We start from the raw sequence: 15,613 nt of genomic DNA on the forward strand, positions 1-15,613 counted from the left end.
AGAAATGCCAGGGATGTAAGACGAGCCCCGCCAGGCTTATACCTCCCCAGGCTGCACTAGAAAGCTGGATACTGATCATCATGTTGCACCTTCGTATTTTCCAATGGAAAAATCAGTGCTCGGCTTTGTAGAACTTTATTTTATAACTTGTTTATATTGTGTGTTTGGGGCACGAGTACGAGGATCAGAGGATAATTGTTGACCTTGAGTTTTTAACAAACTTACTTTATTTAGGGTTATTAAATGCCTCTACCCCCCGCCCCCCAACTCTTCAACACAGGGTAGGAGGGAGAAAGAAAGTGGAGACAGAGGCGGAGTTCTCTCTGCCTCTCTGCTCTTTCCTGCTGGGTAGGGTCGCAGGACTCTTTTTGGGAGCAGTACCAATATCATTTGTCCAGAATCTAGAAGTCCAGGTGACCGGCAAATCAGCTAACAGCAAATGCAGCTTCAGGACGAATCAGCAGCAAGCAGTCCTCCTCTAAGCAGCTGCGCCTTCTTCCTCTGGGCTGTCCTATTTATACCCTCAAAATCCTCAGAATTCAACTAATTCCACCTGGCAAAGAACATGCTCTGCACAAGACACTTAACAGGTGTGGACAAACCAAAATCCCCAATTTGAAATTTTAACAAAACATGTCTATATATCATAAATCAAAATATCCACAGCAGACAACTTTTGGGAGCTGGTGTCCCAAATCCGTGTCTGCTCCCCTCCCCCATCCCAGGCATTGGATTTAGGTTGTCAGGCATGGAATACATATGAATGTGTAAGCATGTGCATGTGGGTGTCTGTGTATGTGTGTGCCTGTTGAGGCCAGAGGTTGGCACTGCATGTCTTTCCGAGTTGCTTTCTCCCTTATTTTTCAGTACAGGGACTCTGAAGCTGGCGCTCAGGGTTGGGTGGCCTGGTTCGTCAGTGAGTGCTGCCCGTCTTCCCTGTGCCCCTTCCTCTACTTTGCTAGGCTTACAGATGCCCTAAACTGCTGCCAGCTCTCTGTGGTGCTGTGGGTTCAAACTCAGGTCCTCATGCCAGCACGCACAGCTGCGTCACCTCCAGCTCCCAGAGATGGCTATTTAAAAAGCCTGATTAGGAAAGCTAGGAGAGAAACTGCAGGAGGTAGCCTAGGTGCGAGTAGTTTTCATTTCACATATTCAGAAAATAATAAATTGGTTAGGGAGATTATTGTATTTTAATATGTTTTCTTTTTAAAAATAAAGTTAATATAGGATGCATTCTGCCATTTCAGAGAAAAATGGCTGAAGATTGTGATGAGTGAAAATTTTTGTTTAATAGTATTCTGCACTCCTTTAGTGTTGGTACTTTACTGGCAGCTATTGTAATGATTTTTTATTGATCTCAACCCCAGTCCTGCTAAAGATTAGTGGTTGACACCTTAATTTTGTAGACTAAGGTAAAGGGTAGTGTGAGAATATTTAAACTGTTTGAGTGTAAGTTTATTTATTTGTTTATTTTTTCGGGTTGAAAAGTAGATAATTCTGAGAGTTTTACCTGCATGTATGTCAGTGCGCCAGGAAAGGGTGTCAGGTGCCCTGGACTCTGGAGTCACACCTGTGAGCTGCGCTGCAGTCCTGGGAATGTACCCCAGTCTCCTGTGGGCATGCATGGTAAGTGCTCCTAACCAAGCCACCATCTCTTCAGCCTCATTAGATAATGTGCTGTAGCAGTGGCCTTTTGCTCACCATCCTTGGGAAGGTACTGGCTTTTTCTTAGGTACAGAAGTGGGGCAGGCTGGGAAGTACTGGGAAGTAGATCTGCACTTGTTATATTGGAGCTAGGTTTTAATTTTTGTGGTTTTGGCATTAGATTACAGTAAAGGGCCGTGTTGCCATTTTCTTTTCTTTAGTTATGACTTCCTTTTCCTTCCTCAGCCAGGCAGGGCATACTATTGTATAGGGATTGGGAGTATGAGTCAGAATCTGAAAACTAGCTTGGTTAGATCAGCTGCTGACTGACATTGTAATCCAGACATCATCCCAGTGTGGGGGCTCAGATTCTCCATGTGTTAAAGGCTGTGGTGAGGTGCGTGAGTACTGACTGTTTTGGTTTTGACTTTGAATCTGTAAAGCCTTGCTTTGCTTTATCCTGCTGTAGAGTATTTAACAGTGACTACCAGAGCCTTTGTTTTTGCTCTTTGTGCTAGTGTCTGTGGTAAGTAGTTTTTAAAATTTCATTTGTTCGTCTTTAAGGCAGCATGGAAATTATTACTGACAGTAGCCCCTGCTCAATGCAGTGTGAAGAACGAGCTTGGACATTGTCAGCTTGTAACTCCTTTCTTGACTTCCCAAGTTAGCTGGCCTCTTTGGCTGCATTCTTCCTGTACCTTCCTACATCTCCTATCATATATGGCCTATGATTTGTTTACCTGTCTGTCTCCCTACTGGACTTTGAATTTCTGGTGGAAGAGCATTGTCTGACATTGGGAGGAACTTAGTAAGTGCTACTTTGGCACTGTGGGTTTGGAGAACTTCTTCCCGCCTTCTGGCCTTAAGCAGTACCCAGAGCAAAGCAGAGTAGAGTCTTGCTAGTTGCTATGTAATCAAATTGGAGTCTCTAAAGGGCCAAGTTTCAAAGCCAAAGCAAACAGAAAACCACAACCACCCCAGGAGATTTACAGTAACTAATCGGTTTACCTGAGCTGGCACACTCAAGCCCTTCCTTCTGCTTTAACTAGCTGTGAAAGCATCAGTCTGGCTTTTGTTTCTGAGTTCATTGGCCTTCTCTCTCAGCTCATGATCACATTCATTCCATAGACTGAAGTACTGTCCTATTCTAGATTCTGCCCACATTGCCATCAACAAAAGCAGCGAGATGACTCAGACTCAGGTTAAGAGCACTGGCTGCTCATTCAGAGGTTCTGGGTTCAATTCCCAGCAACCACATGGTGGCTCACAACCATCTAGAATGAGATCTGTATACATACTAAATAAATAAATCTTAAATAAACAAACAAACAACAACAACAAAAAACCAAAACATTAACATCATTGACAGTTAGTTGCTCTTTTGGCTTCTGACAGTGCCAAAGTAGAATAGAAAACAGACATCTTTGCTGGCTTAGTACATGAGTCCAGTTGTATACTTCTGTTATGCTTTAGTCTTTAGCAGTTATTTCTTTTAAAGAGTGCACGTTAAGAGCTTTGTTAGAATACCTTCTGATGTTTTAAAAGCAGTAACTTTTTAATTAGCAAGTTTGAGCCACCATTGTTTGCTTTGTCTTTGTGTGTATGCGTGTGTGTGCATGTGTGTGTGTGTGTGTGTGTGTGTGTGTGTGTGTGTGTGTGTTTATGTTGGGGTGATTGTCAGTGCTTGGGAATTGAACATAGCTCCCTGTGCATTCTTGCACAGAGCTATATCCTAGACCCTTTATTATTTTCTTCTTTTCCTTGTACTTGCTTCCACTTGTCTCCACATCCCTTGTAAAAATTCAAGTCATACTTGGGTGTCCAGAGCCCTACAAATCTATAAAATGCTTCAGTTTAAGGCATGTAGTTGAACATGTGAGTATAATTCTGCCAGAACGTCTGGATAAGAAAGGAGGTTTGCAGATGACTCATCCACAGATTGTTCTGCATCTCGAGTCTGAAAGAAAGTAAATGGCGGCGTGTGGTCCAAAGACAACTTGTACATTGGAGTCCAGGTACTTAGGAAACACCGATCCTCTTCCTTCCCGGTGTCTGTCTTCTGTTCACCCTAGATATGTGTGCCAATAGCAATCATCCTAAGATGTTTTAGAAAATTAACATCCATTTGAAGAGTCAGGCAACTTGTCCATGGTGGTGGTGGGGGTTGTAAAGTCTTGTATGATGGTTGCTTGACAGGAATGTTGGTTCTCAGTCAATAAGCTCAATTGTATTAGAAAAGAAAGAGAAAGAGGCTTATTTCTGAGAGCTTTCCATGTGGTTTTATGGCAATGCTAGAAAATTGTGTTGTCTGCATCTTTCCTGGCTGGGCAGGTGATGTTCATTTCTTTTTAAAAAATTAATTAATTTATTTTACACTATCCTCTCTCCTTTCTTCCCAGTCTCACACTCCCTTCTCCACCCCTCCCCTATTTCTCAGAAAAGAGGAGCCCCCCTACTCACCCACCCCAGTTCATCAAGTCTCACAAAGACTGAGTTCATCCTCTTGTCCTGTGGCCTGGTAAGGCATTCCCATCAGGGAGAAGTGATCAAAAAGCAGGCAACAGAGTCTATGTCAGAGATAGCCCCAGTTCCCCTTACTAGTGAATCCACATGAAGCCTGAGCTGCCCATTGGCTACTTATATGTAGAGGACGTAGGTCCAGTCCGTGGTCCTTGGTTGGTGCTTCAGACTTCACCTCTGGTCCCTGGTTAGTTGGCTCTGTTGGTCTTCTTGTGGAGCACTTGTCACTTCTGGGTCTTTTTCTCTTTCTTCCTTCTTTTCTAGTAGACTCCCTATGATTTGCTCAATGTTTAGTTGTGAGTCTCAGCATCTGTTTCGAACCGTTGCTGGGTGGAGCCTCTCAGAGGACAATTCTGATAGGCGCCTGTCTGCAAGCCTAACAGAATATTGTTAATACTGTCAGGGGTTGGCTCTCTTCCATGGGTTGGGTCTTGGGTTGGGCATTTGCTCAACTATGTTTATAGCAGCTTTATTCGTAATAGCCAGAATCTGGAAACAAACGAGATGTCCCTCAACTGTAGAATGGATAAAGAAGCTGTGGTACATTTACATAGTGGAATACTACTCAGATATTAAAAACAAGGAAATCTTGAAATTTACCGGCAAATGGGTAGAACTAGAAAAGATCATCCAGACCCAGAAAGACATGGTATGTACTCACTTATAAGTGGATTTTAGTCATGTAGTACAGGATAACGACACTGCATAGACCCTAGAAAGATGCTCATTTCGTAGGGGAATGCAGCAGAGTAGAGATGTGCCCGCTAAAGATGCTTGCTGTCCTCTTGGCTTTTCTGTGACACTAAGAACCGTTTTCACCAAGTTTGTGCCCTTCATGGTTTGGAGCCTTGAGCTGACCGCCTCTGAGATTATTGAGTCCTCTGCTCTTTTTTCTCTCTCTTCTTCTCCTCCTCTTCCCTTTTCTCTTTTGGGTGGGAAACAATTTTAAGAAATAGTCACCCTGGGTTTAAGATTAAAATCTACACAAATCTTTGTACACAAATAAAGGACAATATTTTCTACCCTAACAAACAATTCTCTTGACTACATATACAGACCACATTTTAACTATAAACTTTCCTAATTTCAGTTTTATGATAATGATGATACAGCATAAAAATAGTTCCCCAAGGTGCATTTAACTTACACAAGTGCTTGTTAACAAAATGCAAGCTGTGTTTCAGCTTATGTACTTTGAATTTTTTACATTCTTTTTGGGAACAAAGTAAATTAAATGTAGCTGGACATACTCATAGAATTCTCTGCAGGTAACCTGTTGGGTAAGTTTCCAAAGTTGTTTCACTTGTGGATTCAGTTTACTAATCAAGAAAGCAAGGATGTTAAATAGATAAAAGAGATAGAAACCGATTGCTTTGGAGCAGACTGGAGTATAGATTTTGGCCTTCCTGCATACTGGATGGATGAGTGCAGGAATTACATTTAATATGCTTGGGTTGTATTTCCAAATTCTAATGCCACAGAAGTCACCACGCTGCCATGCTACTTAGTTCTCTCCTGTGAGGTTTGTGTCTGAGTGTGGTCTTCAGTTTGAAGGCAGCAGGAGCTGAGGCAGTGGTGCTGACATCCGTCCTGTGAGGCGGCTGCTCTAACATTAGGCTGGGGTTAGGCTGCTCTAACATTAGGCTGGGCGGCCAAAACACCAGAAACTCAGTTTCTCCTACGTTAGAGGTCAGAGTCCAGATTGGAATTGCTGGTATCATTTGTGATAAGACCTCTTCCTGGCTGTGTGTTAGATAGCTGTGCTGTAAGCTCCCTGGAGTTTGTTCTCACAGGGCACTAACTTTATCACCAGGACTGCCTGCCCTCCTCAGCTTTGTTCCAAGTTGTGGTCTCCTAAAGGTTCTACCTCCATGTACAAAGGACAGATTTAGGGGGACAAATTTCTGTATCTACAGGAAGAATATGGGCAAGAAAAGAAAGATACATAGGCGAGGCAGGAGATGTCTAAGCTAGCATTTGGAGACCTGCTAGCTGAAGCCTAGTTTACTGGCGTTAGGGCTGCCAGATTTTTTCATTCCACAGAGCACTGTGTTCCAGAAAATGTCTGGAACCATGTATGTAATATATTTGTACAACCAATATTTATTAAAAATGTTTTAAGTGCATGTGAGATGCTCACTGGTTAAGATGCTTTTTGGCATGTCGAAGATCTGAGTTCAGTATGTGGAACTCATACAGTGGAGAGAAAGAATTTCTGTTAAGTGGTCCATGCTTCTCATTTACAAAATAAAGAAGTGTAAAAAAGTTTAAAAATAGGTTCATAATTAGAAATTGCAAAAACTTAGTGGAAATAAAGGATGAAACTTTTCATTAAGTAAAATGGTTCTACTGAAAGTCTCACCAAATTGCTGTTTCATGGTAAGGTGAAAACTGGGAATAGCCTGTTTTTGTTATATAGACCAACTTTAAAGTTTTGTAATTGCATTGATAGAGGAATCTTTTTGGAGCTTTTACAAAAACTACCTTGAGCAAGTCTTCTCACAAAGAAAACATTATCCTTTCTAACCATCTCTGGTATGGGTGACATCTTGTTTGTTAAGATACCTAAAATGCTTTGCTTATGATTGGAATATTCCCATTTCAACCTTTTAAGACCTTGCTATAGCTAGTGCAAGCCCTGTGGGCCTTGAGTCTGAAGTTCATTATTAGTATAGATTTACCTTCCACCTTTGGAGAGCAACCAAAGGCAACAGCAGTAACTTACAATGTTTTGGGAGTTTTTTGGACAGTCCTGAACAGCAGCTCAAAAGATAACTTCTCCCGCTTGGTCTTAGAGCTTTGGCTCTTGAGGGGAACAAAAATTATTACCATAAAAACTGATGGGAACTGTGAGATGATCAGTGGGTAAGGATGCCTGTTGCCAAGCCTGATGGCCTGAGTTTGATCTCCAGACCCGCATGGTAAAAGAACTGACTTCCAGAAGTTGTTCTCCAACCCCCCCCCCCCCCCCCCCCCCAGTAAATAAATGTAAAAACCCAACTAAATGAGAAAGGCATTCTTAGTAATGGTTGAATCATAAAAATTGCAATTATAGAATTGGAGTTTTGTCACTAGACAGTCTTTATGTAGTTACTGCATGAAATGGGCACAAGTAACTACACGAGTTTTCTAGCCGAGGAAGGAGGTGACTTGGAAGCATGATGGCCTGCTATACTGAGCATGCCCTTCTGCAGCAGGGTCCAGCCTGGGTGGGGCCCAGATTGCTCAGTAAGCTGTGGAGCTGGGTTTCCACCAGCTTCCCACAGTCTGCCAATGACAGGAAGCAGGAGACAGCCGCTGGATGTGCCTAGATGCTGTTTGTGTATGTACATCCGCAAGAGTGCTGTGGGAGCAGCTGGGTTTTGTGAAACACGCTTACTTGTTTCTGCTTGTGAGAGAAGTTGTGAGAGTGTGATTAAGTATTGGGGGGCTGAAAAATGTGGACTGTGCTAGTGTACAGAGTAGGTGGCACTTGGCTGTGTATACTCTTTGGGAAAGGAATGTTGTGTTGTGTTTGCTGTAAGCCCCTTTAAAAATGAGTGAAAGTGTATGTGTATGTTGTGCGTGACCAACCGCATATATATGTGTATGTATTTTGGTGGCCAAAATTTTGTTTTACTAGTTATTTGCATCTTTCTAGGCAAATATTGAATGTGTGTGCATTTTCTTTAACACAAATAGCTTCATTGCTCTGAGAGCAATGGAGCTAGTTGATTTTATAGATTTGTCCTCCTGCCTCCCCACTGACTTTCACAGCCCCAGATTGAGAAACCAAATGAAAGTGAATTATTTTCCAACACTCTGTGTAGTCAGTGGTCTGTTGCACAGTTATTTTTTTTAGCACATTAAAAGGCGAAAATTTCGGTGTAGTAATTGATTTATAGAATTTTTTTACCCTAATACATCTAGCTAAAAGGAGTTTTTCTTTAGCTCTTAGAGATGTAAATTCCCACAGTGTTAGAGTTGTAGGTATACAGTTGTCAAGAACTGTGTGCTGTTTACGTGATAGTATGCTCTATCTTTTTATTTCTTAGTATCTAATTTTGTCATAGTGAGGAAATGTGAAAATTCATTCTGTTGCTTAGATTCTGACATTCATCTGGGATTTAAAAAAAAACCACCTATGTTTTTTCTTTAAATAATTTACCCCATCTAGTAATCTTTCTTTAAAAATGAAGAAAAACCTCAAATGTTTTTTTTTTTGTTTAGTTTTGCCACGTCCTAACAATAGAAAGTGGACCCCCATGACTGGCAGGTGATCCCTGTGTTCTGGTTACCACAGGGACTCCCTTGCCGTTTGGAGGAAGGGGCTAGGGGTGAGTGCATGTGAGCTTAAGCTGTAGCATTCCCGGGCTTACAGAGAAGAGGATTTGAAAGCAGGCCCCAGCTTGGTGGACTTGTCATAGTCTGGGGCATTGATTGACTCTGACAAGCTTTTGTCTTATGACCCATTAAAATGCAGCGTCTGCAGCCTGTGTGTTTATCCGTGCAGTTAACCTTGGTGGATTTGTCTTTAGCTTATTTGGGAAGCGCCTCCGGAAACACTCTAGCAGGAGTGTTTTGTAGCACAGGACTTAGAGTTTATTTGCATCCGTGTAGGTGACTGGTTGTTGGACACCACTTGGTTGGCCCTGCATCCTGTGGAAGGTGGCTGAGATGAGCTTAGGAAAAGGACACTTTTTTTATGCTGGGTGCTAGGATCAAGAGAGATGATGGTTTGGGCCCTGCTCTGCTTGAGCCTGATTTTGATGTCACTCTGAGACACATTAGTGTATTTTTCTTTTCTGTAGAGTATTATATGATGAGGATCTACTAAGTGCTCCCTAGATAGTAGGAATAACATAGAAGTATTGTTGAGAAGCCACCGGATGTATGACACTGCACTGGGAACATGATGCTTTACTCATCTCACAAAAATGTCCCTCTTTCTGGAGCATAGAGGCAGATGTCGGCCAGGAAGGGGGTGTGGACAGGAAACATCTCTGTGCTCATGAGGCCAGTTTGTTGCTGCTCTCCCTACAAAGGAAGAGGAAGCTGCTGAGTGTGCTCGGAAGTGCTTACATGTGAGCATCCTACACATTCCCTTTCCCTTTAAAAAATGTTCTCTGCTTTGAGAGAACAGGTAAGTGCTCTGTCTTCCTTCCCTCAGCAGAGAAGAGCAGCAATCTTTTGTGGCTTCCCTGCACTACAGGCTATGATTAAAGACATGTTTCAGCTCTGCCCTTAGGTAAAGGGTAAAGGACCAAGCAGGGCTTTCTCAGTAGCTCTAGCCTTCTGTCTTTCTAAACACACAACTGAGAATCCTCTTTACTTTTATTACATTTATCTAAGTGTGTATAAGGTATGTGTCTATGCGTGCTGTGCCAAGGTGCATGGGTGGAGGCTAGAGGCAGTGTGTCCTTTCAGCACAGGGGTCCTCGGATCAGACACATATTGCAGGCTCGGGGGCAGAGGCTTTTACCCACCGAGCCGGCTTGAAGGGCCATGAGCAATACTTCTTCAAAAGTACTATTAGTCTACACACAGGTTTTAAGCTTCGACTAGGTAAGCAGTCTGTGCAGGATGAGGTTGGTATGAGGAGTATTTCAAATAGACTAGCCGAAATGAGTTACTTTGCGCGCAGAGAGATAGTGTTGAACTCCATTTGCTGGGAAATCAATTTCATGCCTGTGAGTTGGAGCAGCCTGGAATTTGTCTGTGCTCAGGCAGTTGGTTGGTGTGACTGGAGTTGTGTGATAGGGCAGGATGGCTCTGCTGCCCTCTCAGTGTGCAAATCTTATGCAGTGTGGAAGGACTTCACCTCGTTGGAACTTTGGCTCAGGAAGAACTCTTTTCTCTTGCATTGCACCTTTCTTACATCTCATTGCCAAGTGCCAGCTACCGTTTCTCACAGTCTGTTACTCTTCTAGTTTCTCCCTAGTTTGTTCCATAATATACAAGTAGATAGGTATGTGCACATAACATTTCTTTCTTTCATGTACTGTGCTTGCAACCTAAAAGGTAGCCTAGTGGGACTGTTAATTTGAAATACACATTTGGGATTGTGATAGTTTTCTGTTTCTTAAGATAGGTCTCACTGGTAGCTCTGGCTGTCCTGGAATTCACTGTGTAGACCAGGCTGGCATCAAACTCACAGAGACACACCTGTATTGACCTCCCAAGTGCTGTAACCAAGGGCTTGTGTGTGTCACCAAGTTCAGCCCCACCCCAAGATACAGCTACTGACAAACTGACATTGACGGTGTGTCTACCAAGTGCTCTTCAGTAACAGCTGTCTGGGAAAGTGTCTGCATCAGTAGCTGTGCTCTGTGATCATGTGATAAGGGTGCCTCCATTCTAAATCTAACTGTATTTCCCTTTTCTTTTTAAATACTGTTTCCTTCTCCAGCCAGAAGAGAGTTAGCTGACCCCTGCCTTAGCTTCCTTCTGTTGAGGCCACAGACTAGTACCTGTTGGGTGCATTTCTTTTACTAGGAATTTAAGGAACTGACTTTTTTGTTTCAGCTCTGTGATCATCCTGTAGCCATATCAACTTTTGAATGCCATTTGAATGCCTTTGGCAACAGTTGCATCCACAGTAGAGTATGTTACTTTATGTCACAGAAAAGGGGACCAGACTGGTTCTGGCATGCATGGGGGATGACCATCTTTCTTGTAACTTCTGTTTGTGCTCTGTATCCTGAGCCAAGTTCTCCTTAGGCTGTCTGCTTCATGGATTCCAGGTGGTTATAACATTGCTACAGTGTTCAGAGGCAGTGAAGTCGACTACCTCTGTAGAGGAAGAAATCTCTTCCTGGAAACCCATCAGCTGATGAATGCATGTCTTTTTGACAAGAAAGGGGAAACCTCAAGATTGCTCTAGACCATCAGAACCTACATTGGCATTTAGCCTGGATCATTCTCTGTGCACACATGAGTAAGGGGAGAAAACTAAGCAAAATGTGGGCTTTGTTAAAAAGGAGAAAAAGCAGAGGAGATGCATGCCTGCACTGGAACTAGCAAACGACTGCTTTGTGGTCCATATCTTTTCAGTGTGGGGGCTTAATTTCAAGCAGGTGTTAGTGTACATCTTTGTAGAAATAGTATGTCATTATGAGGCTTCAATTGATGTCATTGAATGGATGCCAGATACTGGCCAGTCCCTTCTTTGAAAAGTATTTGCTCTTGGTGGATAGAGAGCATAGCACTTCTAGATCGTCTCATCCTTAAGAGAGACAAACCTGCAGAGACTCCCTCCCTTCCCCCCTCCTCCCTCGTGCTCAGCACTCTCTCCTCTGATTGTCTACATCAGTCTTTGCAGTCCATTCCGTCTGCTTGTTTTTATTACCTCTCCTTCCTCTTGAGGCTTTTTATCTTCCCTTTCCTCTCTCACCATTTCCTCCCATCTGTCTTCCTCCTTAAAGTCTTATATAGTTGAGAAGCATCACCCTGTAATTCTTCAGTAGAATTAGGTAGCTGCTGGCTCATTTCTGTACTTGTTTTCTCACAGTTGATGCTCTAATGGAAGATTATGGGTATTAAGAGAATCTTCCCTTTGGCCGTTGGCTCTTTGGAGAGATGAAAAAGTGAGCAGTTGTGGATATTAGCAAGATCCTCTACTTATCTATTACCCTGTCATGAACATGGCAGATGAATTTTGTTGGCTGAAGAAAACAGATGAATTAGGACTGTCCACACATTGACAATATATTTTTATATTCGTGACTATTATATGTAGCAAGAACAGTCTTATTTCTGTGTTTCTCAGAGTTGAATCAAAAATTCTTAGCCTCTCACCACCAGTTTTGAAGTTTAAAAATATGTATATTTTCCCTCTTTGTTAATCTTGGCTCCTTAAATACTAAGTTCTGTCCTGCTAAGAGAAATGGCTGCTTGTGATCTTTGCACAAGAAGGGAGCCACTCCTGCAGGCCCACTCTCCCAGTTTCCTGCTTAAGGGTTGCATGTCGCCAGTATGGTTGTAAGAAACACCTGTAGCTACCATTAGCACAGGCCTTTATGTGAGGTTCTTCCTGAGTGTGTCCAGCTGTATGGCTGGCTGTTTTGCATAGTATTGATGGTTGTAAGAGCCTGTGTCCTAAACAGCGGAATGTCTAGTAGGTGGTTTAAGTCAGTGTAGCTACAGCACCTTTGCATAAATGTCTTTTTTAAAAACACAGGACATAAAGAGTGGTTTTCCTTAGTGTCATCATCTACTAAACACTCTGGCCCTCCCTTGATAGCTTTCCGCGTGATTGCTTGTTCAGTGATGCATGCATGCTTCTTCTGAAGCTGTCACAGTAACAAACATTTTCGTCAGCCCTGTTGGAGAATGCCAGTATGGTAATTGTGTCAAAGCCACATGCTTCTCTAATGGGCTTCTTGTTCACAGCCTTGGGTTTTTTTTGGTTTTTGATAAGTAGAAAAAAAATCTTTACTTAGTATATTATATAACTATACTACTAATTGGGTAATTCTAATTAAAGATTAATGAGCGTTGCTATAGTTTGAGAAACGTTAGTTCTGGTTTTGCCTTTGCCTATTTAACTTTGTTGTCTTGGGCAAATCTAGCTTGCTGATAAAGTGAGGATATAAGACTAGATTTTTGTTTTTTTCTTCTCTGGTTTTTTGAGACAGGGTTTCTCTGTCCTGGAGCTTACTTTATAGATCAGGTGGGCCTTAAACTCAGAGATCCACCTGCCTCTGCCTCCTGAGTGTGGGATCAAAGGTGTGCGCTACCACCATCTGGTTTACACTAGAAAATTTAACAATGCCCAGAAAATAGTATTTACTGAATGGTGTTTGCCACCCTTTAAAAGACAAGCCTAGATGCTACTGCTATAAATGAAAGCCCTGCCTTCATGGACCTTTCACTTTAGTGGGAAATGCAACCCTGACTTAGTTTTTTGGAGGTACACCACACAGCCCTGAGCTCCCTTTTTTCTGGGTGGTGCAGTTAAAGGCCTGTCCGCAGCTGAATGCTGCAGGCTACAAGCCTGGCAATTATGACGAATGCCTGTGCTGTAATCATAGTGTTAGGCTGGAGCTCTTGGGACTGTGTTCAGAATATGGTTGTTTACATAGACTTACGCCCACCTTTATTGTTGCCTCTTCCTAGCTCGATAAGCTATTTTCACTGTTTGCTTTCCTATAACATCACATTGAATGAGTGACACTGGGCAGCCCTGGGCTGTGAGTTCAGTGGTCTCTGCTGCAGTTGGTGAGGCTCAGCCTGAGCTTGGCTCACCGGTGCTCTTTATTTTCGTATTTGCAGTTTGTCCTCAACTTCTGTCCTTAGCTTGTGATTACATGATCGCCAAGGACCTTCCAACTATGACATGATAATATGTTTGGGTCGGGGAAGAGCTACTTACGGTGAGAACATGCTTTATAATATGTTCTATAATCATTTCCATAAACTGACATGAATTTTTTCTAAGGAGTAAACCAGAAGTTATCTGACCCACTAGGTAATTCATGGATGCTTTGAAGAACAGAAATTGCACCCTGCCCGACACAGGGAGCTGTTAGTGCTTGTTTTAGTTAGGGTTCTATTGCTGTGAAGAGACACCATGACCACGTCAACTCTTACAAGAAAAACATTTACTTGGAGCTGGCTTACATGGTCAGAGGTTTAGTCCATTGTCAGCAAGGTAGGAAGCATGGCAGCATGCAGGCAGACACAGTGCTGGAGAAGGAGCCGAGAGCTCTACATGTTGATCTGCAGGCAGCAGAAGGGCCACGCAGGGCCTAGCTTGAGCATGGGAGACTCAAAGCCTGCCCAACAGTGACAAGCTTCCTCTCACAAGGTAACGCCTACTTCAGCAGGGACACGCCACCTAATAGTGCCACTCCCTATGGCCAGGCATTCAAACACATGAACCTATAGGGGCTATACCTATTCAAACCACCACAGTGATATCTTCTGTGATTAAAATATGAACCACTATTAATTTGTTCACCGTGACAGTGGAAACTTTAGTTTTATGTTTCACTGCTTTCTGACTGTTTTGGCCAAATCAGTGTTAGCTGATTGCTCCCCTGTTCCTCGAAGCCAGAGTATTTAGAGAACTGCCAGTTTATCTTGGTTAGCTTACACAAGTGTGGGGCATCTTTCTTTTAACTTTACCTAGGTATTTATTCAGTTCTCAGGATGTAATTAGACAATACATGCCAGAAATCAGCTTTGGTTTCACATGACTAATGTACATAATATTCTTAAGTATGTCTTTTGGAAAAAGACATATTTTCTGAACATTATTGACCCAGTTGTATCCTGTTCTTGCTGGTGTGCATTTTGAATTGTAAATACCTAAGAATACGATGTCACAGTGGGTCAGGTAGTTAACTTGTGCTACTGCTCTCAAAGACATTGTTCTTTGACGCTGCATTTCACTGTTTCTTCTGTATCTCTCTGCCTTGTGTGTGGGTGTAGTGAGGGTCCTTTGCAGAGTCCTCTGGTACTGAGCAACACCAGTTTCCTAGGTGATACTGGCATCGCGTGTGCTTGCAGCTCTTCATCCGTGTGGCCGCAGTTCCCAGATGGTATCCCCCATGCGTGTCTAGTCTCTATCAGAGCTTGTTTTCTCTACAGTCGCAGCAAATTTAAAGTCAAGCTACATGTCTGGGCTAGACCCATCTTCCTGGACATCCTATTTCCACGAATAGGTTTCCCTAGTCTCCCATAAAGTCCCTAGATTATTTTTCTCTGTTTCCATCGTCAGGATAGCCTCTGCCTTTCCTGTGAGAGTTATTTCTTATCTTCTTCCTGGTGTGCTTTGGCCTTAATAAAGAATATGCCTGGATTTTTGCAGTCATCTCCCCGATGTCTGTTTCAGTCTGTCACTTTAGACCTTACAGTCAGGTTGGGCTATTGAAACAAGAATCTTATCATATTATTAGTTTAAGTTCTTGAGCTCTAGAGGCAATTAATTTCAGGATGTGTCCATGTAAAAGCATCTATTAGGGCTTTCTTCTAACTAAACCGCATTCTACTACATTGACATAGTATGTTTAAAACTGCCACATGTGTTGTTTATGAATTTGCTTTAAATCAATTGTACTTTAATATTCCTTTTAAAACAGTTCTTATTTGTACCCTTTAAGAGGCTAGCTGTGACATTTCCCATTAGCTAGGGTGCCAGTGCTCAGAACAGTCTGGGAAAATGACCCTGAGGTTGGGGGGCCGGGGAGCATGAGCTGGCTTCAGCCCCAGCTGCTGTCTTTGTGGGTGAGGCCTGCTGTGCTTGAGCAGTCCCTCTCTGCTTGTTTCAAAATTTGGGCTGGCAGTTATTTTTAGATTTAACTAATTTTGTTTCATTAGTTGTGATGGAGTTAGTCATTAGCTATATTTTTTTCACATTCTATAATATCTTTATGTAAGTTTGTATTAGGACCTTTCCTTAGCTTACACCACACCACACTACACACACACACACACACACACACACACACACACACACACACACACA

General features: G+C 42.6%; 1 protein-coding gene across 8 annotated transcripts in view; it reads left to right on the forward strand.

The window, feature by feature from the left end:
• The window catches only part of Epb41l2 (erythrocyte membrane protein band 4.1 like 2), a 154,174-nt gene that overhangs the window by 60,181 nt on the left and 78,380 nt on the right, over positions 1-15,613 (forward strand). The window lies entirely within an intron of this gene.

This window comes from Psammomys obesus, unplaced genomic scaffold, assembly GCF_907164565.1.
Source record: "Psammomys obesus unplaced genomic scaffold, mPsaObe1.curated_primary_1811, whole genome shotgun sequence".
NCBI classification, from domain to species: Eukaryota; Metazoa; Chordata; class Mammalia; order Rodentia; family Muridae; genus Psammomys; species Psammomys obesus.